This window comes from Schistocerca nitens, chromosome 9 (assembly GCF_023898315.1).
Source record: "Schistocerca nitens isolate TAMUIC-IGC-003100 chromosome 9, iqSchNite1.1, whole genome shotgun sequence".
Classification (NCBI taxonomy): Eukaryota; Metazoa; Arthropoda; class Insecta; order Orthoptera; family Acrididae; genus Schistocerca; species Schistocerca nitens.
In genome coordinates this window covers 506,742,985-506,758,903 of record NC_064622.1, presented here as the reverse complement: position 1 = coordinate 506,758,903, position 15,919 = coordinate 506,742,985, and the positions used below count along the sequence as shown (strand labels likewise).

The window sequence follows — 15,919 nt, the reverse complement described above, 5'->3', positions numbered from 1 at the left end:
AAGGGAACAAATATCACACACCCCCGCCCCTGCTTAGAAGGCCTCTGTCACTAGCAAGCCGATTCACAAACAACAAAAGATAACAGAAGAATCTTTACACTAAAAAAATGTATTCGCTACAGTCCTATACACACACAAATGTAAACACCAAAGAAATCATTCAGAAACAAGCCTCATTGTCTTGATCTTAACGAATACGTTACTTCGTGCACAGACTCTACCACATCATCTTGTCTTTTCCTATGATTCCTTCTCTTCGCATTCTTTTCCGCTTCCGTTCTTGAAACTCCTGGAATGCACTCCAGGCTGCCTCAGACAACTGCCGTTCTTGTTGACAACTGAAGCTTCACGTAACTGACAAAGTAGCCACCACCATCTGATAGGGTGCTCGATACCTAGTGATGAGGTTATTCGTATTCGCCTTCCGGCGTATAAGGACTCGCTAATGTCACTTTGTACTGCGGTAAACTTGCCGTACGGTAAGTACAGGTACAGACGCGACAGACAAGCAGGAGTAATCAGCGAAGCATTGATTCCCCTTGCCTTTGTTTTGGTATTCTGTTCTCGACTTCCCGAAATTTTTCCGCATACCCGCGTGCCGCCTCTCCATCTTTACCTTTCTTTGTCTTTATTAAATCAAGCGGTGATGGCATTTTCCGACCATACAAAACCTCATATGAGGAAACCCAGTATTAGTGTGTAATTTTAACTATACGCTGACACGACATACCTTACATATGAATCCCAGTCACTATCATGAGCATTCACATAGTAACGTAAAGTTTTCCCAATCGTTCTATGTGTCCATTCCATCCTACCATTGGCCTGTCCATGAAGAGGACTAGTTCTTAACTTCTTCACGTACAATAACCGACACAATTCCTTCAGTAAGTCTGACATGAAATTCGTAGTCTGGTCCATACTTATCGTACCTGGCACGCCAAACTTCAACATCCAGCTGTTAAAGATTGCTTGTGCAACTGTCTCTGACTGCTGGTTCAGCACAGCAACGATCACCACATACTGAGTAAAGCATACTCTCATCGTTAATACTGTGTTATGCGTACTGTAAGACCTTTGGTACACACACCATCAGATTATTTGACTTGTCGCTCTAACGAAGTAGGCAAGTGGCAGCAATATGTCTCGTGGTCTTATTGTGGCGTGTTTATCTTCTGCTGTTAGGTCAGACGATAGAAATACCATTTGCACGCTTAGAGTAGCAGATTGACGGTGACCCACTTTAAACAGAACTTGATTAATTTTCACACACATTTATTAAAATAATAACAAGCATAAAATTACTTAACTTGATTCTCGATGCTGTTTACAATTGACAATCTGAAGTTCCTTTGGTCTTGGTACGTTAATATTATTCTCACATATCTCTCATACTTGACAAAGTGTCTATACATTTCTCTTCATGGCTATGTACAGGAATATGATAATCTTATTAGGTGCAGACTGAAACTTGACTATAGACTGGTACAAACTAATGCGGACTGGTACAGACTGGTGCAGACAAATGCAGACTGACTAATCGGAGGTCTGTACACTCGTTATAATACCTCGAGCGTTCAGGTATCACTGCGCGAGTGTGATCCGCGAGGAGAAAAGGTTCTACGTTAGCAGCAATCTCATTAGCAGCGTTACATATTAATACGCGGATCGGCGGAAGCAGAATTTGGTCCGTCTTTAAGGCAACGCCATCTCGTGGTGCGGAGACGGACGAGCGCTGCGCCTGCGCTGTTGTGCTTAGCGGGGCGCGCTCTATTGGGAAAGTTGTGTACGCGCTGACTACGCGGAACTATGTACACAACAAATACGAATTGGTGTTCTGTTGGCATTTGATTGAACCGTCCTAATACGTCATCTCAAAGCATTTCAAATGATTTTGACGCTTCTGTTAGCCTCTGCAGGCTACACATTTACGATTCAAGTGAGCTGGCTGTGGACATCGCACGCAGTTCCTCATGTATTTATCTGCATCCGTTTTTCTTGTTCTCCACCAGTATCTCCTGGCCACACTCTGGTTTGTTGCTCTGCTCTCTTCATGACCAGCATGACCAGATAACTCCTTAAAATTCATTTGTACTGCCACCCGCAGTCCTGGCCTCCTTCCCTTGCACAACAGTTCATCACATTTGGCAGACTTTGACTGCATCTTCTTCTGTTTACAGCCACTGTGAGCTCTCTGCTATACTGAAAGACCATTACCTAGAGCTTTCAACACTGCTGCCCGCCTGCGTAATGAATTTTCACTCCTGCGCTTCATCGCATGCTTGTGTACCACTTCGTAGTCGAATTTGCTGTCTCTGGACCTATCTTGCCAGGCTGCTGGATGGGTCCCGTCAGGCCCGATAACCGGTTCAAAACATGGTGGTCAGTATTTTTTTCCTGTAGGGATAACATCTAAAATACGTGACACGATAAACGAAACTCAGCATCTCTTTCTTTCTTTGTCATTGAATAACTGTTCTCTGCTGCATTCAGCTGTCTCGAGACATAGGCGACAGTCCGCTTCTCACTCTTAATCTTCCGTATTAAACACATCCCGAAACACTATTGGAAGCATCATATGAACGAATGAATTCCTTCTGAAAGTCTGGAAATACTAGAACTGCGCTGGATGTCGGAGTCCCCTCTTACTCTTCAAACACACCGCAGCACTCTTATATCGATATGAATTTCACACCACTGCTTAGCAACTGCTTGGTGTCGGCACCCCTTTCACGAATTTTCTGTAGTAACTTGAGATCCCTAGAAAGGATTCCAGTTCCCATTCGACTTATGCACTGGGAAGCCTTGCAAAGCTTGCACCAGCCTCGGGTCTGTCTGTACTCCATCTTTACTAATTACTTGGTCTGAATACCCTACCTCCTCTAATGCAAAATGGCACTTCTCTGTGCTCAACATCAGACGTGCAACCCTCAGTCTCTTAAACACTTCCTACAGTGGCTATCTGTAGTGCCTGCTCCATGCCTTTTTGAGTATATGATGATATCGTTTAAGTAAACTAGGTACAGGGCCAGTTTTTAATCTCTCAGTACATCATCAATAACCTCTGAAACGTTGCAGGTACATTTTTCAATCCAAAGCATTCTCCTGAACTAATAGCACGCTCATTTTACCGAATATTCTATCTTCGGCTGGTATTCAGGAACAACCTCAAATTTGTGGTAACCACTCCTTGAATCCATGGTCGAAAAGTACCAGTATTGTCCTTGTTGTGTTGTCTACTGTGGAAGTCAGCACTGACATAAACAAGGATGGAGAGAAGTTGCGATGGTCAGTGGCAGGAATGCAAAATGATCTGTACACAACACTTTTAAATTAACAGAATTCATTTCTAAAAACGTTATTAAGTGGCTACCTGTGCTTCCTACATGCATTTACTTTTATTCTCTACTACCACTCGCAGAATGCAGGGTAAGTATCATCTTTGTATTACTCAGTACTGATACTCTCGAAGACTGCGACCGAACTGGGCCAGACCAGCGATGGGCAGCTGGTTAAGTCAGCGTTGGTGAGGGACGCTGAACTCTTTCTGGAGGTGTGGCGCTGCCCGCTCTTTTCTTTGCCGCGCTGGTCAGCGCTTTCTTGATGCTGTTTCGTGGCGCTGCTGTGGTCGGTGCGCAGTTGACACTTGAGGACTGCACAGTCCTAAATTATCGATAGTCTCAGGGGTCTCGATGTTCAAGCGACTGTAATCACAGCAGCACCTGTATTGTCTAGGGCCATTTGTAGACTTTTTTTGTATGACCACGACTCCTGCACTCCATAGATAACTACTCTCTTCTCTTATCCTCTCAGCTAACTACAGGTTAATAAAATATTCTATAATCAGCTGCCAATATCTAGCTATGTGATATAGTTTCTTATATATCGGTGCTTTATTCCCTATTCTGATTCGTGTCACAGACATCACTGGCAACAGGCCCCATGGGGAAAATAAATCCTCAAATTCGAATTAGAGCCCTAGTCTTAATGGCGCCTTGCAGCTGATTGTGGTTTACATCATCTTATGTACCATTCATCCTTATCTGGAATGTCAAAACTCGCTATCAGCATCCCCTTCCTTAACGTCAATTAGTTTGTGCCAAAATTATCTGCAATTATGGATACATTTCTCCTGCCATACCTCATTTGCACGGGTACTACACTTGTCTTAATAAAACAACTAGCTGGATAGAGTATATAGTTCTTTTCCTGAAGCTGCGCAACATATCATGTATCAATAGGTGATGCATATTAGTCAGAAACTAAAGCCATCAAATATGGAGCGCTGCAGGGATTCTTAATAGGCCATTGGTGTTGAGGAGAATTAGAAGAAAGTACTACACGCAGATAGTGTGACAATCTGAACAATGACCAAAATGTGGTACAGCTTGAGAGAAGAACATACATGTCAGCGAACACCAGAGCTCAGTTGCGCCTGGAAAATGGACTTGTTATAAACCTAAAAAAGATTATATGTACAGCGTTCAGAAATAAAGGGAAGGCTGTGTACATGGGTTTAGAAGTGGATGAAACGAGACTGGAAGAAGTAGAATCCACTATATTCTTAGGCATTACAATGCAAAACGAGCCGAAATGGAAACAATATATAATACTGTCTGTAAGGAAGTCAGCTCTGTCATATTCATAGTGAGGCAGCTATCACATTATACAGACAAACAGCGTCTGTGCACCATGTAACATGGACTCTCTGAACCATACATGCAATGTAGAGTTATAGTGTCAGGAAACTCAAACATTCAAGACATAAAGGGTGTTCACATTAAAGAAAAAAAGGCAGGATCATATTGAGAAGAAAGACTTATGAAAGTATACAGAAACTGCTTCAAAAGACTAGGCATATTAACTTTTACATCCTTGTACATATATAAAACTGTAATATACACCACAAAAGATAGTGCAGAGTGGACTGCAAATGCTAGTGACCATACCCACAACACACGGAGAAAGAATGACATATGAAGCATAAACCAACTGACTGACATTGCTTGAAAAAGGTCAGAAGGCGAGAACAGCTGACACAGCTCTGTGAAGACGTCAAGTACAACTTTACTTAAAACGACGAGTGTCCAATGGCAAGATCACCGAAAATGGTTCCAATAATTACTATTTATTGCGATTTGGACAATAATACAAGTAAAATGTAATACACTACAAAATAAACTTCAAACTCAAACCGAAATAATTATATTTGTTTGATAACTGCTTCTACTGCATACAGTTTTTTTAGCTGTGTATAATGCGCGTAGGTGGGTGTGTTTCAATGTAGTTCAATGTAAATCACTATGTGTATAAAGGAGTTACTGGTAGCAAAGTTTAGTGCAAAAGACTATCGTAAAAGCAGTCAGTATGTTCGATATTATAGTGGAAGAACGCATTTATAATCCACTGAAGAAGCAAACAATTAACTATCTTCTGTAAATAAGCCGACGTAATGCTGGCCGATAACGTCGAAAACCGCAGATACCTTGACAGATGACTTTCCCTTTTATTTTAAGGCATTTTCTAAACCGTGCCTTGAAAATAACAGGACTTTACATGTCGAATGACTGGAGTTTTTGACGAATTTATCCGGCCGGATTCTCGCGAGTAATTAGAGCATACAACACGCTGGGTAAAGCTTAACTTCTCCTTGGGCAATTTGTTGACCATTATTGTCTGAATACTTCAAAGGCTACATATTCCTAACCAATAAAAGCTAGGAAGTTCTCATGTACTATGTATGCAAATGATAGGTTGACAAAAACATTTTTAAATCATGAGTCTTCAAAACCAAGAATGATTATTGCTTTGCTTTGTTTCAATGTCTACATCGTAGTACCATTTGCCCATGTCTGCATAATCTGACTGTAAATTTAGAATGAAAATTGCAAGGGGTTTATCCATATTGGCCTCCCTGTCAGTCTTATTTCTGAAACTTTTCATCGTGCCACACACATTGTGCCCACACTGAAGGGGCGTACTGTCTATTGCTTCGTGCAAAAACGTTTCAGTGTCTGTTATCTTGAATGTTTTGTTTTTTTCTTCGCACATAGCTTGAAACCTGTCGACAAATTAATTCTATCGGATTATACTGGTAGTGATATGTGGGTAAACGCACTGTGTGGCCGCATTCACACGCATGAAAGTCAGTTTGTACCTTCCGTCGCGTGACTCTTATAAATTAACGGGCTGCGCGAGTTCAGCACACGAGTCTGGCTTATATTGTCCGGGATATTTTTATTTTTCAGCCAGAGCACAATATCCCATTTTCTGGTACTCGTAGTTGATCTTTTTTGTGTAACAACGGAATGACAACTGACAAGGTAATTACAATGATCGACTTCGAAGCAATGTACGGCAACAATCGTTCAGTGAACCACTTCCTGAAAGTGACAGCGTTCATTTGCGACTGGTAGTTACTACTGTTTCTCTTACACCTAAATACAAGTTTGCAGAAGAAGTATCCGAAAACCTTGCACGCGTTCATGGAATGGTTCACTTATATTTCATCAAGGTAATACACTGTAGAACTACCTCCTCCTCTTGTATGGTGCATCTTTATGAGGGACGTGGTTCGTGTTGTTTCTGTGTCACTTATTTCAGTTAAAAACTCTCTTCTTAACAGATTTGAAACAAACGTCTTTTAAAATTCTTTGCATTGACGAAGCGTTACCTGTGAAGCCAGTTTGCTCAGGCATAATTGCAACGAGTTTTTGTGATGGCGAGTATTCCCTTCTTATACACATTTCAAACACGGAGTGCTTTAAAATACCATTGTCAAAACCATCTATTTGTGTTGCAGGCGAGTTTTCTGCCGTTCGTTTTTGAGTCTTCAAAAATATAAGTCTCACTTTCATATTCACATTTGAAAAGGTTATAAAACATCTCGACTGCTTGCAAGGAATTATTTGCTTACTATGCAATTTACAATTAAGTGCCTGGTGGAGGGTTCATCGAACCACCTTCAAGCTACGAGGGCGGTTCAGAAAGTAACCTCCGATTGGTCACAGTGCGGGTTGTGGTGGGAGTAGCGACGCCATCTGTGCGTTCACGCACTCAACAGGTCAGTCGGCATCAAGCCGTGGTCGAGTGAACGTCGTACCTGCGCTAGTTTTTTATGGCAGTTTGAAATGTGTGCTGCAATAGAAAACCCCGCCAAATGTGAAGTGCGTGCTGTCATAAGGTTTTTTACAGCCAAAGGATATTCTGCAGCAGCTATTCATCGTGAGCTTTGTGCCGTGTACGGACCAAGAGTTATGAGTGAAGGAGTTGTCCGTGAATGGGGACGTTTATTTAAAAGTGGACGAGAAAACGTTCATGATGAAGAGAGGAGTGGTAGACCATCATTGGTGACTGACGAACTCGTTCAGACAGTTGATGCAAGAGTTCGTGAAAATCGACGTTTCTCAATGTCGGAGTTGTCTACTGGTTTTCCACAGATTTCTAAGACTCTCTTGTACGAGATAGTGACAGCAAGATTGGGTTACCGTAAGTTCTGTGCACGATGGGTGCCCAAAATTCTTACCGACCACCACAAAACTCAAAGAATGGCGTCTGCATTAGACTTTCTGTCACGTTATGAGGACGAAGGAGAACCATTGTTAAACAGAATCGTGACCGGTGACGAAACCTGGATTAAGTACGTGAACCCTGAGACAAAAGAACAATCAAAGATGTGGGCACATTCAAATTCGCCTACCAAACCAAGAAAAGCCTCGCAAGATTTTTCTGCCAGAAAACTGATGGCAACGGTGTTTTGGGATGCCAAAGGGGTGTTGTTGGTTGAATTCATGGAACGTGGTACGACCATTAATCAAGACGTGTACTGTGAAACAATAAAAAAGTTACGACGGGCTATACAGAACAAACACCGTGGTATGCTGACTTCCGGTATCGTTTTTTTGCACGATAACGCCCGTCCTCACTCTGCTCGCAGAACAACGGCCCTTCTTGAGTCCTTCAAAAGGGACGTTATCAACCATCCACCTTACAGCCCAGACCTGGCGCCAAGTGATTATCACCTCTTCATGCATTTGAAGAAATGGCTCGGGTCACAGCGGTTTGATGACGACGAAGAGCTCAAAGATGCGGTCACAGGCTGGCTCCAGGCACAAGCGGGTGATTTTTATGCAGAAGGAATTTCAAAGCTTGTGAAGAGATACGATAAGTGCCTCAATCGCTATGGAGACTATGTAGAAAAATAGTGCAAAGATGTAGTTGTAAGATGTATATATTAAAATATTTTTATTTAACTTGGTGTATTTTTTTAAATCAACCGGAGGTTACTTTCTGAACGGCCCTCGTATTTCTGTACCGTTCCACTCTCGAACAGCGCCCTTGATACATGAACACTTTAATCTTTCCGTGCGAGGTCTAATTTCGCTTATTTTATTATGATGATCATTACTCCCTTTGCAGGTAGGCGTCAACAAAGTATTTTCACACTCTGTAGAGAAAGTAGGGCACTGAAAATTCAAGAGAAGATCCTGCCACAACGAGAAACACCCGTGTTTTGGTGATTGCCATCCGAATTAGCCTATGATATCCCTGGCAGTCTCTCCCCTATATCGCGACAGTACATAACTAGCTGCCCTTCTTTGAACTTTTTCGATGAATGGTGGGGGATGCACAGAACGGCTGAAAATAGGGCCGCCTTTCCGCATGAGGCGGACTGTGGTTTGTAGCCCACATGCAATGGAAATGTCTTAGACGATGTAACTACAAACAGGCTACACCTTATCGACAGCATCAGTATAGAAACCGGGATGATGTCATTACAGCAATTAAGCATTCGAAAATTAATAAATCAGTTAAAAGGATAGGAGAGTGTACTCTACAAAGAACAGATAAGCAATTATTAGCATCTCGCCTAGACAGTGAAACGACTTCACTTAGTTCTAGTACAATAGACATATAGGAGTTACATCCAAAGTTTAAGCAGTTTGTAAATCACGGTCTGGAAAATTATGTGATGCTTATTATGTAGATTGCCGCAGTGGATACTCCGGTTCCCGCGAGATAACCGCAGTTAAGCGCTGTCGGGCGTGATCGGCACTTGGATGGGTGACCATCCAGGCCGCCATGCGCTGTTGCCAGTTTTCGGGGTGCACTCAGCCTCGTGATGCCAATTGAGGAGCTACTCGACCGAATAGTAGCGGCTTCGGTCAAGAATACCATCATAATGACCGGGAGAGCGGTGTGCTGACCCCTCGCCCCTCCTATCCCCATCCTCCACTGAGGATGACACGGCGGTCGGATGGTCACGGTAGGCCACTCGTGGCCTGAAGACGGAGTGCTATTATATCGATTAAGGATGGAAAAGGCCCACCATGGTTTAATAACGAGATTAAGAAAATTCCCAGGATGCAGAGGCTGTTGTGCTCTTGGTTCGGAAGAGAATCCGCAAATGACAACAAGCAAAGGTTAGTGGAGACTCATGCGTCTGTGATCTATGCGTGAACCATACAGCTACTACCACCGTCATGCCTCAGCAAAAGATCTGGCAGACAAGCCGAGAAAATTCTGGGCCTACATGAAATCACTAAGAGAGTTTAAAGCTTTCATTCAATCACCTGTCGACCGTACGCTCCGAAAGCTGTGTGGTCAGCGTGACGGATAACCGTCCTACGGGCCCGGGTTCGATTCCCGGCTGGGCCGGGGATTTTCTCCGCTCAGGTACTAGGTGTTGTGTTGTCTTCATCATTATTTCATCGCCATCCGGCGCGCAGGTCGCCCAATGTGACGTCGAATGTAATAAGACCTGCAGCAAGGCGGCCGGACCTGCCCCGTAAGGGGCCTTCCGACCAATGATGCCAAACGCTCATTTCCATTTACCTGTCGACCTGTTTGATGTGGTACTTGAATATAACAAAACGAAAGCCGAAGTTTTAAATTTCACGTTCAAGAAATCGTTCACGCAGGATAATTGTACAGACGTGCTGTCCTTTGAACATTGAACAGGCGACATAGTAATAAGCATTCCTGGCGTAGACAAACAACAGAGAGAGATGAAAACAAATAAGTCATCAGGACCGAATGGAATCCCAATCCCGTTTTCCGAAGAGTACTTCACGGCATTGGCGCCTTACCTAACTTGCATTTATTAAAAATCTCTCACCTGGTACAAGGGTCCAAGCCGCTGGGGAAACGATCAGGTGACTCCTGTATACAAGAAGGGCAAAAGAACGAACCTGCAGAGTTACAACCAATATCCCAAACACCGGTTTGCCGCAGATCTCTTTAACATATTCTCAGTTCGAATATAATAAATTTTCTTGAGATCGAGAAGCGTATGTCCACGAACCAACACGGTTTTAGAAAGCATCGCTCATGCGAAGCACAGCCTGCCCTTATCTCACATGACATACGGCGAACTATGGATGAAGAGCAACAGGCGGATTCTACACTCCTGGCAATTGAAATAAGAACACCGTGAATTCATTGTCCCAGGAAGGGGAAACTTTATTGACACATTCCTGGGGTCAGATACATCACATGATCACACTGACAGAACCACAGGCACATAGACACAGGCAACAGAGCATGCACAATGTCGGCACTAGTACAGTGTATATCCACCTTTCGCAGCAATGCAGGCTGCTATTCTCCCATGGAGACGATCGTAGAGATGCTGGATGTAGTCCTGTGGAACGGCTTGCCATGCCATTTCCACCTGGCGCATCAGTTGGACCAGCGTTCGTGCTGGACGTGCAGACCGCGTGAGACGACGCTTCATCCAGTCCCAAACATTCTCAATGGGGGACAGATCCGGAGATCTTGCTGGCCAGGGTAGTTGACTTACACCTTCTAGAGCACGTTGGGTGGCACGGGATAGATGCGGACGTGCATTGTCCTGTTGGAACAGCAAGTTCCCTTGCCGGTCTAGGAATGGTAGAACGATGGGTTCGATGACGGTTTGGATGTACCGTGCACTATTCAGTGTCCCCTCGACGATCACCAGTGGTGTACGACCAGTGTAGGAGATCGCTCCCCACACCATGATGCCGGGTGTTGGCCCTGTGTGCCTCAGTCGTATGCAGTCCTGATTGTGGCGCTCACCTGCACGGCGCCAAACACGCATACGACCATCATTGGCACCAAGGCAGAAGCGACTCTCATCGCTGAAGACGACACGTCTCCATTCGTCCCTCCATTCACGCCTGTCGCGACACCACTGGAGGCGGGCTGCACGATGTTGGGGCGTGAGCGGAAGACGGCCGAACGGTGTGCGGGACCGTAGCCCAGCTTCATGGAGACGGTTGCGAATGGTCCTCGATACCCCAGGAGCAACAGTGTCCCTAATTTGCTGGGAAGTGGCGGTGCGGTCCCCTACGGCACTGCGTAGGATCCTACGGTCTTGGCGTGCATCCGTGCGTCGCTGCGGTCCGGTCCCAGGTCGACGGGCACGTGCACCTTCCGCCAACCACTGGCGACAACATCGATGTACTGTGGAGACCTCACGCCCCACGTGTTGAGCAATTCGGCGGTACGTCCACCCGGCCTCCCGCATGCCCACTATACGCCCTCGCTCAAAGTCCGTCAACTGCACATACGGTTCACGTCCACGCTGTCGCGGCATGCTACCAGTGTTAAAGACTGCGATGGAGCTCCGTATGCCACGGCAAACTGGCTGACACTGACGGCGGCGGTGCACAAATGCTGCGCAGCTAGCGCCATTCGACGGCCAACACCGCGGTTCCTGGTGTGTCCGCTGTGCCGTGCGTGTGATCATTGCTTGTAGAGCCCTCTCGCAGTGTCCGGAGCAAGTATGGTGGGTCTGACACACCGGTGTCAATGTGTTCTTTTTTCCATTTCCAGGAGTGTATATATGCGGTAGCGTTCTCACTTCCCACGCCCGGGTTACCGGGTTCGATTCCCGGCAGGGTCAGGGATTTTCTCTGCCTCGTGATGGCTGGGTGTTGTGTGCTGTCCTTAGGTTAGTTAGGTTTAAGTGGTTCTAAGTTCTAGGGGACTGATGACCATAGATGTTAAGTCCCATAGTGCTCAGAGCCATTTGAACCATTTGATTCTATATTTCTAGATTTGCGGAAAGTGTTTGACACGATGCCCCACTGTAGGCTGTTGAAGAAGGTACGAGCATATGAAATAGATTCACAGATATGTGAGTGGCTCGAAGACTTCTTAAGTAACAGAACCCAGTATGTTGTCCTCGACAGCGCGTGTTCATCAGAGACAAGGTATCGTCTGGAGTGCCCCACACAAGTGTGATAGGAGCGCTGTTGTTCTCTCTATACGAAAATGATTTGGCGGTCAGGGTGGGCAGCAATCTGACGTTGTTTGCTGATGATGCCGTAGTGCACAGTCAAAAGTTGAGTGACTGTAGGAGGATACAAGATGACTTAAACGAAATTTCTAGTCGATATGATGAGTGTCAGCTAGCTTTAAATGTAGAAAAATGGAAGTTAATGTGGATGAGTAGAACGACACAGTTGCTTGACACAGTCACATCCTTTAAATAAGTGAGCATAACCTTTCAAATCGAAATCAAATAGAACGAGCACGTGTGGGTTGTGGGAGAGGAGGCAAATGGTCGACTTTGGTTTATGGGGAGAATTCTTCGAAAGTACGGTTCATCCGTGAAGGAGACGGCATATAGGGCGCTAATGCGAACTATTCTTGAGTACGGCTCGAGTGTTTGGGATCTGTGTGACGTCGGATTAAAGAAAGACATCGAAGCGATTCAGAGGCGTGCTGTTAGATTTGTTATTGGTAACTTCGAAAGAATGCGTTAGGGAAATGCTTCGGGAATTCAGCGGGAATATCTGGAGGGAAGGCAACATTCTTTTCGAGGTCAACTATTGAGAACATTTACAGAACCGGCATTTGAAGCTGACTGTAGAACGATTCTACTACCTCCAACACACTTTGCGCGAAAAGAACACGAACGTAAGATATGAGAAATAAGGGCTCATACGGAGATATATAGCCGGCCGGTGTGGCCGAGTGGCTCTAGGCGCAGGTTCGAATCCTGCCTCGGGTAGGGATGTGTGTGATGTCCTTAGGTTACTTAGGTTTAAGTAGTTCTAGGTTCTAGGGGACTGATTATCTCGGAAGTTAAGTCCCATAGTGCTCAGAGCCGTTTGAACCATTTGAACGGAGGCATATAGACTGTCGTTTTTCCCTCCTCCTATTTGCGAGGGCAACAGGAAAGGACATGACTAGTAGTGGTACAAGGTACCCTCCGCCACGCATTGCACAGTGGATAGCGGAGTACCGATGTAGATGTAAATGTCATTCTAGTACACATTGCCTAAGATCAGTTTTAGCACAACGTCGGTCGAAAAAAGTCAAATCTCAGGATCAGGCTGTAGCCCTTTCTTAGGTGTAGCACTGTCTCTACATACTTTTTAAATCGAGTAGCCCCTGTATGAGAATTTACGTCTGCTGAACCCAGCCGTCTTAAATCGTTATCGCTGACCCCGCGAATCGCATAGGGCTGTGGGTTCGATTGCCTCTGATTCACTAAGTCTGTAGCCTCTAGAGGCAACCGACATCTGCTGCCCACCGAGCGAGGTGGTGCAGTGGTTAGCACACTGGACTCGCATTCGGGAGGACGACGGTTCAATCCCGTCTCCGGCCATCCTGATTTAGGTTTTCCGTGATTTCCCTAAATCGTGTCAGGCAAATGCCGGGATCGTTCCTTTGAAAGGGCACGGCCGATTTCCTTCCCAATCCTTCCCTAACCCGAGCTTGCGCTCCGTCTCTAATGACCTCGTTGTCGACGGGACGTTAAACACTAACCACCACATCTGCTGCCCAGTGTTAAACAAAAGTACTTCCCATTTTTCACAACACCCATTACTCCACACTCCATCTCTGCATACGTATTTGTTGCATTTAATTTGAACAGGAATGCATTTAGCTGGACTTTGGGTTCCCCCCTGCATTTAACGGCCGCTTACCACCTCCTCATCAACCACTTCGTCCATGACCAAAATTCGACTACTGATACCTTCCATATCCTCTGCTTCCCTGTGATTGGGGGAACTGCCTCTGTAAATTCCACTTCTGTCTACACCTGTAACAGTTCAAAATGGCTCAAAGGGCTCTGAGCACTATGGGACTTAACTGCTGTGGTCATCAGTCCCCTAGAACTTAGAACTACTTAAACCTAACTAACCTAAGGACATCACACACACCCATGCCCGAGGCAGGATTCGAACCTGCGACCGTAGCGGTCATGCGGTTCCAGACTCTAGCGCCTAGAACCGCTCGGCCACTCCGGCCGGCCCCTGGAACAGTGTTTGCAGAAAATACAACATGTATATGTCATAAACCTCTTGATGTATCAATTTCGACTATCATCTGCCCATCTTCTTGCAACAAAACTGTGCGTGCTTCATTACTCTGCCTCAAGTCATACGTGTCCTATCAGCAAAATCCTCCGCAGTTTCCCCATGACTCTTCACGATAGCGCTCAACTGGTCCCGAAAATACCGTGCACTATTCTGTTCTTTTGTGGCTTTGCAAAAGCCCTTTCTCCAACTGCTGGAAGCTTGCTACATTATTTAATGCTTCTGTACACCTCACGTACCTCTTTGCTTCTCACTCTAGTTGCAGTCCAACCACCCATCTCCGCCGAGGTTTTCAGTTCCTCTACGAACAACAGCATATCCTCAGATGATTTTCCAGAATAGGGAATTCCCGCATAGTTGGATCCACCTCATACTGTGGTACCTGAAGCAATGCTAACTGTTCGTCCCTGGCTGTCATCGGCCCATGTAGCTGCTTGTTATCAGCTGTTAGCTGTGAAACCTTTCGTAACAATATTAGTACTCTCATCTCGTACACTAGTACAACAAGAAGTCGCAACTCCAATAAAGTGATCACAGACTCAATCTTTACGTTGTATCATGAGCCACCTAGACTGTCTACAGTGCCTTGCAATATGACACCATTAACGACATGAACAACGGAGTAGAGGCACAGACTACAAGCATTGCGCAGTATGCGCAGGTAAGTCAAGTTGTGTGCACCGTACAGACGCCAAATACTGCTCTCTACAGTTACCCCCAAACTCAGATAAGTCAGTCGGCTCCTCTGGCCTAAACAAGGTAGCCTTTATATTACGATGACAGTCACGCCTCATGTCCATGTCTATTACACTCTCCAAAACACAAACCAATCATTCAAATAACTTCCGGGAATTCAGCCAGGTAACACGTTCAGCAACCGCGGTTGCTGAAAGTGTTACCTGGCTGAATTCCCGGAAGTTATTTGAAAGTTGTATACGCCAGGAGAAACTCAGGTCTCACAAACCAATCAGTTCTTCGCTAACTGCACCTCGTTGATAACAGTAGCTCGTGATTCAGACTCCATGTCGGTTGAAGATGCTGATGCAAATTCTGACACCAAATTATGGCACCCACAATGCAGGGAGCAGTGGCTGTGGTGTTGGTCTGGCACTATTGGGGGGGTGGGGGGTGGGAGAGATAGTGCTTACAACTGTTGCCCTGCCATGGCCTCGAACCGGTGACTTCCATTAGCAGGTTCGTATCGTGATCTCGTGTGACACAGCCCAGTAAACCCGGTGGGGCTGCAACATTGAGAACAAATTTGTTACAAAATGTCCCGTGCCTATAGCCAGCAGCAACGCGTCTGATGTGCTTATACGACACCAACTTATCGTAGTCTAAAATGCCATTGCTGCTGCCAGTGTGGATATCTGGCTTACCCTTGCTGCACTAATCTGTGCAGTACTACTAAGTTCGCTGTTTCAACAAACGAACCTGTCTCGCGAAACTGCGTCGACCTTGTTCAGTTATTACACTGACAACATCCGGCACTCACCTACCGCCAGCGCTGACTCAATACACCGCCCATATACGCTCGGTACGCTACAACTGAGATTTATTGTCTGTTGCTGCGTTTAGGAACTCCTCACATCTCAATAGATGTC

At 45.4% G+C, this 15,919-nt stretch overlaps 1 protein-coding gene and 1 non-coding gene across 2 annotated transcripts in view; both read left to right on the top strand.

The window, feature by feature from the left end:
- Positions 1-15,919, top strand: part of LOC126203263 (ankyrin-1-like) — a 111,259-nt gene that overhangs the window by 71,452 nt on the left and 23,888 nt on the right. The gene's annotated exons all lie outside the window — the stretch shown is intronic.
- Positions 13,528-13,600, top strand: Trnaa-cgc (transfer RNA alanine (anticodon CGC)). Its single transcript has one exon. It is a non-coding gene; the product is annotated as a tRNA-Ala (tRNA).